We start from the raw sequence: 13,684 nt of genomic DNA, 5'->3' as shown, positions 1-13,684 counted from the left end.
CATATGGGATGATCCTTGTTTCCACATGTACCTATGACCTAACGAAGCTCAAATGGAGGCACACGCCCACCGGGGGACCCCCGATGGGATGCAGTCAAAGGGGTAGACGGCGCGGTCAACAGAACTAGGGTTTCGTCAGAAATCGAGCATCGGATCTAGGGAATGGCCCCAAAACTTGTGTGTGCCCACATGGCATGCACAAAAGTGATTTGTGATGGTTCTACATCCAATGCTACCCCCGGGTGTGTCCGGCTTCTCGGACAGGGGGTTCCTACACTTAGGCAGATTCTGCATGTATAAGGGGGAACTCCCTCGGAGGTGAACCGGAGAGAACCTTGGGATCATATGGGATGATCCTTGTTTCCACATGTACCTATGACCTAACCAAGCTCAAATGGAGGCACACGCCCCAGGGGACCCCCGATGGGATACAGTCAAAGGGGTAGACGGCGCGGTCAACAGAACTAGGGTTTCTTCAGAAATCGAGCATCGGATCTAGGGAATGGCCCCAAAACTTGTGTGTATCCACATGGAATGCACAAAAGTGATTTGTGATGGTTCTACATCCAATGCTACCCCCGGGTGTGTCCCGGCTTCTCGGACGGGGGTTCCTACACTTAGGCAGATTATGCATGTATAGGGGGGAACTCCCTCGGAGGTGAACCGGAGAGAACCTTGGGATCATATGGGATGATCCTTGTTTCCACATGTACCTATGACCTAACCAAGCTCAAATGGAGGCACACGCCCACCGGGGGACCCCCGATGGGATGCAGTCAAAGGGGTAGACGGCGCGGTCAACAGAACTAGGGTTTCGTCAGAAATCGAGCATCGGATCTAGGGAATGGCCCCAAAACTTGTGTGTGTCCACATGGCATGCAAAAAAGTGATTTGAGATGGTTCTATATCCAATGCTACCCCTCCGGGTGTGTCCGGCTTCTCGGACATGGGGTTCTACACTTAGGCGATTCTAGATGTTTAGGGGGAACTCCCTCAGAGGTGAAGTAGCGGGAAAGGGTCAGTGGGAAAGGGGGGAATATAAAACTTTAAAAAATATTGCCATGTGTGATAATCTATTCTTATTATTTGCAGTAAAAAATAAAAATAAATAAATAAAAAAAACCTGTGCCGAGGGTCACCGTCGGCACAAGCTAGACTTCGGAGGTGAAGTAGCGGGAAAGGGTCAGTGGGAAAGGGGGGAATATGAAACTTTAAAAAATATTGCCATGTGTGATAATCTATTCTTATTTTTCGCAGTCAAAAATAAAAATAAAAAAATAAAAAAAACTTGTGCCGACGGTCACCGTCGGCACAACTGCAGCCGTCGGCACAGGTGGGTCGACCATAATGGTCAGACCCACCACACGCGCGCGGGCTCTCCACCACTCACGCCCAACCCCCACCCCCGCCGCGCCCACTCCCGCGCCGCCGCCATCCCTCCCGGCCGCCACCCGCCGCCGCACCCTCGCCGTGCCAGCCCGGCACCCGCCCCGCGCCAAATCCCGCCGCCGCGCCATCCCCTTCCTCCCGCCGCCGCGCCGCCGGCACCGCGCGCCGGATCCGCCGCCACCCGCCCCGCCTCGGCCCCCTCGCCTCCGCGCGCCACGCCGGCAGCCGCCTCGCCCCGGCCCCTCTCGCCTCCGCCGCGCGGGCGGGCGGCTCGCCCGGCCCCTCGCCTCCGCCGCGCGGCGGCCGCCGCAGCCTCGGCCTCCATCGCCGCTGCCCCGCACCCGGCCCGCCCCGACCCCCTCCTCTCTGCAGCGCCGACAACCGCCTTGCCCCGGCCCCGCTCGCCTCCGCCGCACCTCGCCCGCAGCAGCCCCGACCGCGCAGACCCAATATGCCGGTAATTTTTTTTATTTTTTATTTTTATATCTATTTAGTTAGTTAGTTAGTTAGTTATTAAGTAGTTTGTAGTTAGTTAGCTAGTTAGGGTAAAGTGAAATTGAAAATTAAATTTAAATGCTAATTGAAGTTGAAATGGGAATTGAAATGAAAATTGAAATGTTAATGAAATTGAAATGAAAATTGAATTACAAATGCATTTGTTTTATCAATTGATGAATTTGCATTGACAAATTTTTATTATTTTAACTAGGTCCCGTAGTGAGCATCCCGCGTGAGGATCCCGGATCTTGCGGCGCATCTCTACGGCCGTCGACATCGCCGGTTGTTCGACTACTTCCTCTACAGCCGAGGGTGAGCTGAATTGCCGACTCCCCCTTCGCATTTTTTATGTCATTAGATTTAATTTCTCCGTCAAGTCGCGTAACCTAGGTGTCAATTCCCGTCCGCAAGCGTTACGCGGATAAATATGCATTAGTGGTCGGCATATTTTGAACCGTAACGCTTGTGGCATTTATGGGACGAGTCGCCGGACCCGTAGTTGGGTACGTTTTCCATGTTACTGCTCGGGTGCGAGACAGGATTTCGTCAGCGCCTCCCTGTTGTTCTCCGGATGCACATCCTCTCGGCTTTTGCCGAGACGTGTATCGGGAGAGCGACGGGGAGGTGCTGCCGAAGTCTGTCTCGCACCCGAGCAGCGTGGAGAACGTACCCAACTACGGGTCCGAGCTGCTAGGAGCCCACCTAGTAGAGATGTAGGTTGATGCACGCGTTTTCGCCGGTAGAAAAGTAAAAATATGATGCATTCAATTTCATGCTACTATTTGTTGTTTGTCATGCAATAAAGCGGGATGGCTGATAATGAGTGGATGTACGGTGGCCGTGTTAGTTCGACTCAAGTGACGGATGAATGGAAATGGAAGACAGATTTGTTAGTGAAGGAGTTAGCTCGTGGTTCGAAGGGGTCGTTCGTCCCCGTTGCCCTTGCGAGTGTACGCGGGAGGCGTCATCCTAAGGATATTCTAGAGATGACTAAACACCTTTGGTGGAATGGGTATATGCGTGACTACGACCCGCCGGTCAACTTTTCTCGGCACGAACGTGATAGAGGTGAGGTGATGCGGCAGCGGATCGATGGCAATGAGAACGATGGCATCTTAAACTTGCTAGATGATCTTCGGGATGCTGACATGCCAGAGTTACCATGGGACGAACAGGTCGAACCGGAGGAACCGCCCTGAGCCGGAGGGACCGCCACAACCGGAGGAACTTCCGGAGGAGGAACTCGAGCCAACCGCGAGGGCCTTCATTGATATGATGGCCTCGGCTAGGAGGCCTCTATAACCGGGTGCAAAAATGTCTCAACTTGATGGCATCACGCGAGTTGCTAGCCGACAAGTGCATGTTTGAGAGTACTCGAGCATCCTTTGAAAAGACTACGAACACGGTAGGTAACATGTTGCACGAAGGTCATTGCTTGCCCAAGACCATGTACGAAACGAAGAAAATCTTGAAATCATTGAAAATGGATTATGTAACATATGATGTCTGTCCAAAACTTTGCCTTTTGTTTTGGAAAGACTATGCGGATGACAAGTACTGTGCCAAGTGTGGTCACTCTAGGTATCATGAGGTAGATGTGGGCAATGGTCAGAAGAGGCAGACAAAAGTAGCCATAAAGATTCTTCGTTATCTCCCATTCATCAAAATAATCCAGCGGCTTTACATGTTCGAGGAGACTGCCAAGCAGATGACATGGCATAAGACCGGGATAAGATTGCGGGACGAGAAGAAACGGGTACCCATGGTACATCCATCGATGGTCAATCATGGAAGCACTTCGATGAAAAGCACCCAAATGAGGCAAGTGAGGCTCGGAATGTTAGAATTGCGATAGCAACCGATGGATTCAACCCATATGGTATGTCGATTGCCGCGTACGACTGCTGGCCCGTGTTTGTTATTCCGCTCAATCTCCCTCCCGGAGTCGTAATGCAAAGGAAGAACATATTCTTGTCGATGATCCTTCCGGGGCCTCGAATATCCGGGGAAGAAATTGAGTGTCTTAATGCAACCACTTGTGGATGATTTAAACCACTCGTGGCATCACGGTACATTGACATACGACCGAGCATCAAAGAGAAACTTCATCATGAAAGTTTGGTTCCACTATTCGATGCATGACCTATCCGGGTACGCCCTATTCTGTGGGCATAGTACAGCTGGTAAGTTTCCATGCCCGGTGTGCAGGCACGAACTAGAATTCAGGCACCTAAAAGCTGGACACAAATATGTTGCCTTTGACAAACACCGCAAGTTCCTCGATCCGGGGCATCGGTTCAGATCCGACAAGAAGAACTTCACGAAAGGCGTAGTTGTGCTTGAACATAAAGAAATACCAAAGTTCGATGGTGCAACTCGTTGATGCTGAGCTACGTGCTCTCCGGCCTAGTAAGGAACCCGGCCACCAATTTGAGGGATATGGTAAAACGCACAAGCTGGACTCACATAGCGGGCATAACGAGCTCGAGTATTACAAGGACCTTGAACTTCCCCATAATATCGATATGATGCACACCGAAAAGAATTGTGGGGAGGCATTCCTTAACACCTGCTGCAACATACCGGGCAAGTCAAGGGATAATGTTTCAGCTAGAGTCGATATTGAGGAGATATGTGACAGGGTGGCTCTACACATGCAGCCTCCCGAGGGCAATCGAAAAGGTTGGTTAAAGCCGCATGCCAAGTACTCGTCTTGATAGCACCGACAAGAAGGAGGCATTTACGTGGCTCAAATATGACGTGATGTTCCACGATGGTTATTGTTCGAATATGAGTAAGGGAGTCAATCTTGCTACGGGAAAAATAAACGGGCTCAAGAGTCACGACTATCATATATGGATTGAGCGGCTGATGCCGGTGATGCTTCGAGGTATCTCCCCGATCATGTCCGGCGAGTGCTTGCGGAGGTGAGCCATTTTTTCCGCACGGTCTGTGCTAGCGGATATGTACGAGGTGATTGAGAAGGCTGCGAGCAGCAAGTGCCGGACATGCTATGCAAGTTAGAGATGATATTCCCCCCCAGGCTTCTTCACTCCGATGTTACATCTCATCGTGCATCTCGCCAACGAGGCACTCTTGGGGGGACCGGTGCAATATCATTGGCAGTTTTGTATTGAGAGGGAGTTCAAGTATATTCGGTACAAATGTGGAAACAAAAATAAGATTGAAGCATGCATAGCTGAGGCAACTCTCCTCCATGAGATGGCAGACGCAACGACAATGTACTATGCCAATGATGTGCCCACTAAGCATAACCCGGTCGCTCGGTACAATTCCGATGAGCCCAACCGTGACCCAAAGCTCTTGCTCTTCAAATATCCCGGTGGCAAGGCCGGTGCCTCAAAAGTGGAGAACATTTCGCCGGAAGAGAAGGATTGCATAATGCTTTACGTGCTTATGAACATGGAGGAAGTGGTCGATTTCATGAGGTAAAATGATGAACCAATTACTTTGCAACCCAGTAACTTGGTTTTGGTCTAATACGTATTTTCTCCTTTCAGCCAATTCCATGATGAAATGTGGTCGGGGAAGAAATGGTCCCACTCCCACGCGAGTGGTACACTCTTACGAAAGAGGGTGCCCCGCCCTTAAATAAAAGCTTCGTGAACTGGTTCCATGAAAAAGTAATTTCTCAAATGTTCCTCTTACTTTGCAATCCGTGACTTGTCTTATTACACGTAACTAATGCACAAAATAATCTGAAGCCGAACTTGTAGGGAGCTGATCCCAACGTTGAGATGACGGATGAGTTGAGATGTGTTTCCCGGGGTTTTAACCGTAGAGTCCATACGCATGAGAAGTATGATGTAAATGGGTATCGCTTCCATACGGAGTTTCACCGGAAGAACCGGCCTAATGCAAAAACAATAAATGCGGGGTCTACACCCGCGGAGCCGATGATCTTGATTACTATGGAAGGTTACAAAAGGTATACGAGTTGACGTTCAACAACGCAAACATAGAACTCAAGCTCTTTGTGTTCAAATGCCACTGGTTTGACCCACACGGTGGAATGAGAAGCACCCCTTCCATTGGTTTAGTTGAAGTTAGGCCTACAACCACCTACGAGCGGATCCGACGTCTATGTTGTGGCTCACCAAACCAAGCAAGTTTATTATTTGTCCTACCCATGTCAGAATGAGGAACTCATGGGCTGGGAAGTCGTGTTCCAGGTATCGCCACATGGTAAGCTACCCATCCCCTCCGAGGACGATTACAACAACATTGACCCGGTAACATATGAGGGAATTTTCTATCAAGAGGAAGAGCAGTTCGGGGCTCTTCAAATAGACATAGGTCTTCAGGATCTCCACAACGATGTACAAATGCGTGGTGAGACCGTGGTGGACCTGAAGGACATAGCTATGCTCACCAAGCGCCATGCGAACAAAGACAACATTGTCGAGACTCAACCGGAACCCAATGCCGACCATGAATACTCATATGATACTCGATTTTGATAGTGAGGCTGAGAACCCAATGCCTAGAGATGAGAGTGGTGATGAATGGTGAGGGTCTTTTATGCTTAGTACCTACATTATCATTATGCTTAATACATACATTTGTCATTATGCTTAGTACCTACATTATCATTATGCTCAATACATACATTTGTCATTATGCTTAATACCTACATTTTTCATTATGCTTAGTACCTATATTTGTCATTATGCTTATTAATTTTCAACATGCTTATTAATTATTTTCTCTTTTCTTATGCGAGGTAATTGCCCAATATGAGCGGACGGAAGGCATCATCGAGCTCCTTGCTTGATCGGATGCATCGGCGGAAGCGGGGCCGGGTGCTTCCGGACGGAGTGGAAGACCCATTGTTCCCACCCGGCGTTACGAAGACGCGGACGGAGGGCGGGGAGGACGAGGGGGAGGACGAGGCCGGAGGACGAGGGGGAGGACGAGCTGGAGGATGAGGGGGAGGACGAGGCCGGAGGACGAGGGGGGAATGCACGGCTCCTTCTAGCCGACATTCCCTGCTGCTTCGGCTCGGTGGCTTCACGAGTCTATGGACGAGGAGGAGGACACTAGGGAGGAGGAGGAGGACACTAGGGAGGAGGAGGAGGAGTCTAGGGACGAGGAGGCTTCGACGGAGATGGCTCCGAAGAAGTTGCGGATTCGTGGGGAAGCGCAGGTTCCCGATGAGAGTAAGGAACCTGCTACGGAGGATGAGAAGTGGCTCCTTGTCCCGGGAAAGATAGAGTAAGTAGTAAGGTGATTTCATTTTCGTTATGACACTTAGCATTTTCTAATGTTTGATAATTGTGCAGGAATTTCACATACACGGGGAATGTCCGCGTGCCGGGGAGTCTGATTGGAGCTGCTATTAGGAAGTACTGGCCGGGGATGTACACTCCGGTCCTTGGGGGCGAGTCCAAGCTAGCCTACACTTGGGAAGACTTTGAGATAGCGCCTTACCCTGACTTTACTTCCGCCGCCGACGCCGTGATCAAGAAGTTTTGGGTACGTAATGCATACTCTTTGGGTTTCGTTCATATGTAGTTGATAACCCCACCGTGATAACTCATGCCTCTCACACTTTCTCGTTATGCTTGATTGCGAGCGCAATTATAGGGTGGCGACCGAGCATAAGGAGAGGGCGGACGTGATCCTCCGTAACATGTGTCGGAAGTTGACACGACAGCGAGTGGTACAACCGGAGGATCACGTGCATCGGCCACTTCTATGCTTGAGCAGGGCGTAAGGTACACAAAGCCCGAGATTGTGCGAGGACTCGCCCGGCTATGACGATAGAGCAATTCATGTCGGTAAGTAATTGTCAATGCGATTCTATGTACTGCGGCTAACTTGCAACTATATTGTTTGTTCTTCAAATGAGTTTTGATTTTGCGAGGTTGTACCACATTGGGCTGATAATAATAAGAGGGCCGCCTTCATGGAGTTGGTCAAGAATTGGGTCGGCGAAAACCCCGATTTCAAGGCCGTGAGCGACCGGAACAAGGCCAACCGTGGGAATCGGGGAACACACGAGTGCGGGGAGCAGCGAGCACCGATCGCTATCGGGACCGTTCTGGTACATATAAAAATGGAACAAGCTGCATTTTTTTGATTTTCGATGATATGCATAACATTTGTTTTGTGATGCAGGGGAAGAAGCTCGGGAGGGAAGTTGGTGAGATGGAAGCGTGGACGCACATGAAGGCTGGTGACGCCCGGTCCGAACGAGCCTCGGCCCGCGCCCGAGAGGTACTACGGCAAGGCCAAAGAGAGCAAGGAAAAATACCGCGAGGAGTACGCCAAGCTCCATCCGAGAGGTGGAGGACCCGATGACCGAGCCGATCGACGAGGTGGCGATGATGCCGGCGGGGTCCGGCCAGCCGCATGGACGTCCTGCCCGCCTTGCCGGGGGTTTCAAGCCTCGGAGGAACTTCACGCAGATCAAGGCTACCCTCCCCTCCGGCGGCTACGCTACCTCCTCGCGGACTACATGCCGTTCTCGGTAGAGGTAGATGTAAGTCATCCACACTTTCATCCTCTGTTTTGACTCTTGTTCCCGAATGGCTATGTTGATGAGACGCATTATTTCTGAAATTGTAGACTCAGCTCGAGGAGGCCTATGCAGTAGCTTACGAGGAGTATCTCGAGAAGATTAAGGAGCATGACCTTGTGAAAGATGCCTATGTCCAGTGGACGAGCAACCGGATGGCGGTAAGTTTCAATCTCTATGGTTGCAAAACATCATAAGTCCCCATGTTTGAATCCGAGCTATCTCTCCCGTTTCTTGCGGAGTTTCACTCGGTTCATGATGACCGGAGTGCGAGAGGAACCACTCCCGAGCCACCTCATCCGGGCCGACGCCGGTGTTCCCGTCCAAGGAGGAGTTCTATATCATGTACAAGCGTCGGCGTCGGTTGACCCCGGTAAGTTGCTAACTTGGCTAAGTTGCTAACTTGGTGTGACATGGCTAAGTTGCTAACTCCCTCCAACATGTAGGGATTGGGAGAATCCGGGAACGACACTCCTTGTGGTACGCCGATGCACCCCGGTCGCCATTCTCCCGGTGCTTCGCCGAACCTCGGCATTTTTCTCGTTCCGGTGGCTCTCGTCGTGGTTCTACCTCCCCGAGCACCGTCGAAATACGGCGGCCTCACTTCACCCACTCGGAGCTAGATCGTCCGTAGCTAGATCGTCACTCGGGTGGTGCACCACCATAGTTTCTACATTGTACTAGCACATGATGACACGCTCCATCTTTGTAGTGGATCCGTGTATGTACCATGGTCTTGTATGCTATATTTGTGCTATTTGTGAGATTTGATGCTATATTTGTGAGATTTGGTGCTATACGGTGATATCTTTGTGCTATATGGTGCTATATATGTTACTGGATATTCAATATTATAATATGTGCATTTTGTGCGATTTTCTGAGCAAATGAGGCCAAATTGGCAAAAATCGAGAAAAATCGGGCCGGCTGTGCCGACGGTGTCACCGTCGGCACGAGCCCGTAGCTGTGCCAAATGGCAGGGTCTGTGCCGACGGTGTCACCGTCGGCACAGCCGACCCAGTTTCGCGCGATTTTCCAGTTCGAATAGCCACCGTTTTGCCGCCAGTTCTGGAAAAAAAAAGGAAAACTTACACCGTCGGCACAGCTGGGGACGTTGACGGCGCCGGCGTGACGGCTGGTTGGCTCTGCCGATGATGGGGCGGCCGACGGCCACCGTCCAGCCGTCGGCGTACGACTGTGCCGACGGTGACTTGCTGTGCCGACGGTGCGCGCGCAGACCCCGACGCCTGCTGTGCCGACGGGGAGACGCCGACGGTGACCGTCGGCAGAGCCTGTACCCACGGTGAACCCTATTGTGCCGACGGTGCGGGACCGTCGGTGTAGCCGGTCGTCCCCGTAGTGACAGCTGCATGGGATGCGTCCTCTTGAAGTCGAAACCTTTATTTTTTGCAGTCCATGTATGTTTTGACAGCCAAATTTCGGATGTGTTTTACGTTCCCTGTGTTTTCTATTTCTTTCGTGAACGAAGCAAGACCATCTATTAAGAGATATAATAGATGCCCCCCATAGGGGGACTCACAGCGATCCTCGCACGTGAGCCGTTGGATCTTCCTTACGACGAATCTCAGCCGTTGATTCCTGGCTCAGAATCTACTAGCTAACCCCATGCAACGACCAATTGTTACCCGCCTCCGGCTGCATGTGGACCCCATCTTTGCCGGCCCCGCATGTCAGCCACTACGAATGGGACTCTGTTGGTGTAAATTGGCATTGGGCAGTGAATATCCACCCCGCAGGGGTATTTTCGGTATTTCAGCGGTGTTGGTATAAAAGGAAGCATCTCACGGAGGGAACCCTAGCCCACTTTCCCCCAATCCCCGTGCACGTCTCATCCTCACAAATGGCGGCTGCCCTTCCTCTCCACGCAGGCCGCGCGCCATCGAGCCACGCCGCCGTTCCCCGATCCCGTCGTCAGCCGTGCCCGGCCGGCACCATCCCCGTCGCCAGCCGCTCCTCCTCCGCAACGTCCTTCTCTGGAGCCCCCCTTTACCGGAGGAGAGATGGGCCAGGAGGCCGGCGGCGCGATGACATCGAGCGGCGGGCGGATGGAGCCGGACGAGTTGGCCGTGGTGGCGAGAGGGAGGAAGTGCCGCAAGATATTGCCGGTGCTGCGAGGTTTCTTTGGCCGCCCGTCTCACTTTCCTCTCGCCGCTTCCGCTTCGCCCTCGCCATCCTCGCTTCTTCATCTCGTCGTTTGCAAGCTACAGCCTGCAGATCAGCCGTCCTCCACCACATCCACGCGGTCCACGCCTTCGGCCGTGGCCGGCGCTGCCATGGCGGCGTTCTCCCGTGGGTTTGATTAAGTTGAGCTTTTGCTTCGCCGATGGGGATTTATTTTGTTGCGCTCACAAATTTAGCTCGTTTGTTCGTCGGCTTTGATTTGGCCTCTTTTTGGCCGTGCCCGCGATGCCAATCAATCGTCTCCTCGTTCCTCCCCAGATCTGATCCCGCTTCATCTTTTTTGGACCCTTCCGTTCTGGCATCTTCCTGTTTCTCTTCTTGGCCGCGCTTCTGGAGACAGAGGACCATGTCCTCCTTTTCACGAATCTGGGTGGGTTTCTGTTTGGCTCTTTTAGGTTCTTCTTCTTATTTGCTGGGGTCCTCTCCTCGCCTATCTTTTTTCTCGTGTGTTCTTGGCTTACGCCTTGCCCCCTTATGTGATTTAACTCGGCTCTGTGTTCTGTCTTTGCAGGTCGTCGTCGTCCTAGGATTGCCGCATCGGTTGGCCGCGGCCGCTCTGGTCGATCTGTTGTCCAACTGCGTTCTTGGTGAGTCCTCTGTTTCAGCTACCTCTGCGTTCTTGTCCGCGCCTGTATGAATTTGGTTTACGGCATGTTAGCTCTTTCCGCGTTTTGCCTTGTTAGCGATGCTGCAGAAGTATGCTGGCTCATAATAGCATCCTTAAGATTTCACGGGCAGATTTGTATAGACACTGCAAGCCAACCATTTTATAAGTCTGGGCATGTCAAACATTGGCTGATTTTCTAATGGCAAAATATGTTTACTTAATTTAACCAGCAATTAGTGAAATGAGTATTCGTACAGCTCTCTGTTTTGGTGCCGTGCCATAGGCTTGCAGTTGTTTCTCGTGGTCACTTAACAGACAAGCAGCTCAGCTCTGCAGATCAAACTGTCCTTCATTGTGAGCTTACACAAGTAATAGGTTTAGATCTTTTCTATATGAACCTACATCTTTTCTCTAGCCAGATATACGCTCTTGTTTATCCAATACAACTTTCTCAGCTGTATGCCGGTACTGTTCTTTGATGCTAGCACTTTCAGTTATTTTTCTCAAGAAATACCTGTGTGTATTAGCTTGCTATGGTAGATCGGTTTTTTGGATTCCTAGGGATTAGCTTGGAACCCCAGTTTGGTAGTTAGTGTTTCTTGACCGGTGAATAAGAATTGATATATACCATGTTAGAAAGAAACTACCATAAATACTCATGGTGGCCCAACTAGGTTTGGAACCCCATCTGGATAGTTACTGTTTTTCTGTGGCCGGTGAATTAGTATATCCTGTAAGAAGCGTAGAGACTGTTGTTATTAGTGATGGTGGTATTTTATCTTTGATTCCGCATCACAGGACGTGCCAGCGATTGTGTTTATTAAGAAGCCCTAAAATATGTGGAGTTTTGGATATTATAAAATTTGCTGAATAGCGTTGCTTAGTCTGGAGATTAGACATGTCTGCTGTATTTTCTTTGTTTTCCATGTGATGTAATAAAAGCCAGTGTTGTTTGTTTCAGTTACACAAAACAATTAAATAGAAGGGTCGAGAACTGTTTTATGGTCTTTTCATGTCTACCTTCTTAGAGCATGTCTAACAGGCCCCGTATAACCCGCCCACCCCGTAAAATTCCGGCGACATACGGGGCAGGCGCGGTTCGGGCCGTCTAGCAGGCCCCGTATTCGGGCCGCCCGTTTCGGAGGAATACGGGGCCCAGGAAATCGGCCCCTTCGCCCCGTACATATAGTGGGCGCAGGTGCGAGTGAGGGGTTAACCCCTCACTCGCAACCCTAGCTCCGCCGCGCGCCGCCGCCTCCTCCTGCTGCTCCGGCGAGCAATTAGCCGCTCCCCCGCCACGCATTCCACCCCAAAGCTAGGATGGACTCCCGCCGCCGCAGTAGGGCCTCGCCGGCGAGCGTATCGAAGCTCGCCGGACACCGTAGAGGAAGCGTGGCGGCTGAAGTGCAAGCTTTCCGCCGCCGGGAGCCGTCGCGCGGCCTGCAAGTACGCCGGCGCGCTGTACGTGCCGGAACCGCTCCGCGAGTTCGCCGCGGGTGGGCGGTGGTACAAGCAAGACCCGCCGCTCAAGCCGATGAGCGGCGAGGCGTTCGAGAAATGGCGCGCGCAGTGGCAGCGCGACCGCGCGGCGTTGGCGGAATGGAGGGCGACCATCGGCAGCAGCAGCAGCGGCGGAGGAAGAGGAGGCGGCGAGGAGGAAGCGGCGGCGGCGGAAGAGGAGGAAGAGGAGGCGGCCTACCGCCGTGCGGTCGCCTTGTCCGAGGCGGATGCCGCCGAGAAAGCGGCGGCGGAGGCAGAGGAGGAGGCGGCGGCCATCGCCGCCGTCCAGGAGTTCGAGGCGCGGCAGGCGCGGGAGGCGCGGGAGGAGGCGGCGAGGATCGCCTTCATCCCCTACGTCATCCTGGACGAGTAGAGGTAGGTTGATGCTTAGTAGATGTAGTATGATCCGTAGTATGATCAAAATGTATGTATGATCCCTAGTATGATCAATGAAGATGAACTTCCCGGGGTTTTAATTTTTGAAAATACGGGGCGAAATACGGGGTCTGCTAGACGGCATGGCTCGAAATGGAGCAGTTTTTCGATACGGGGCGAAAAAGCAGCCAGATACGGGGCAGAAATATAAGGGGCCTGCTAGACATGCTCTTATATGTTGTTTGCCATTGTTGTTTGTTTCAGGCTATCTACTGCTGTGGGTTGGTTGTTGTGCCCATCTACCTGTCAGGTAAAATCTCTTTCCCTGCTTCAGATCTCCACGTGTTGATCTATTTTATATATACTTGAATTTGTTACCTGTTCTATTTAATGGCATGTTAAATCTGATGCATTTTCTAGCCAGTGGTGCTTTTGTTTTTGCTGTAAATGTTCAGTTTGGAACCCTTGTATTCCTCACCAAAACTTTGTGAGGTGCAAACCATGTGTAATCTTGACAAGCGTCAATACACGTGGTGTGCTTTTCTCCTGCTTAGTTTTGTTCATATTTGGTT

Source organism: Lolium rigidum, chromosome 7, assembly GCF_022539505.1.
Source record: "Lolium rigidum isolate FL_2022 chromosome 7, APGP_CSIRO_Lrig_0.1, whole genome shotgun sequence".
NCBI lineage: Eukaryota > Viridiplantae > Streptophyta > Magnoliopsida > Poales > Poaceae > Lolium > Lolium rigidum.
The sequence above is the reverse complement of the archived record's forward strand: the minus strand, read 5'-3'. Positions refer to the sequence as shown.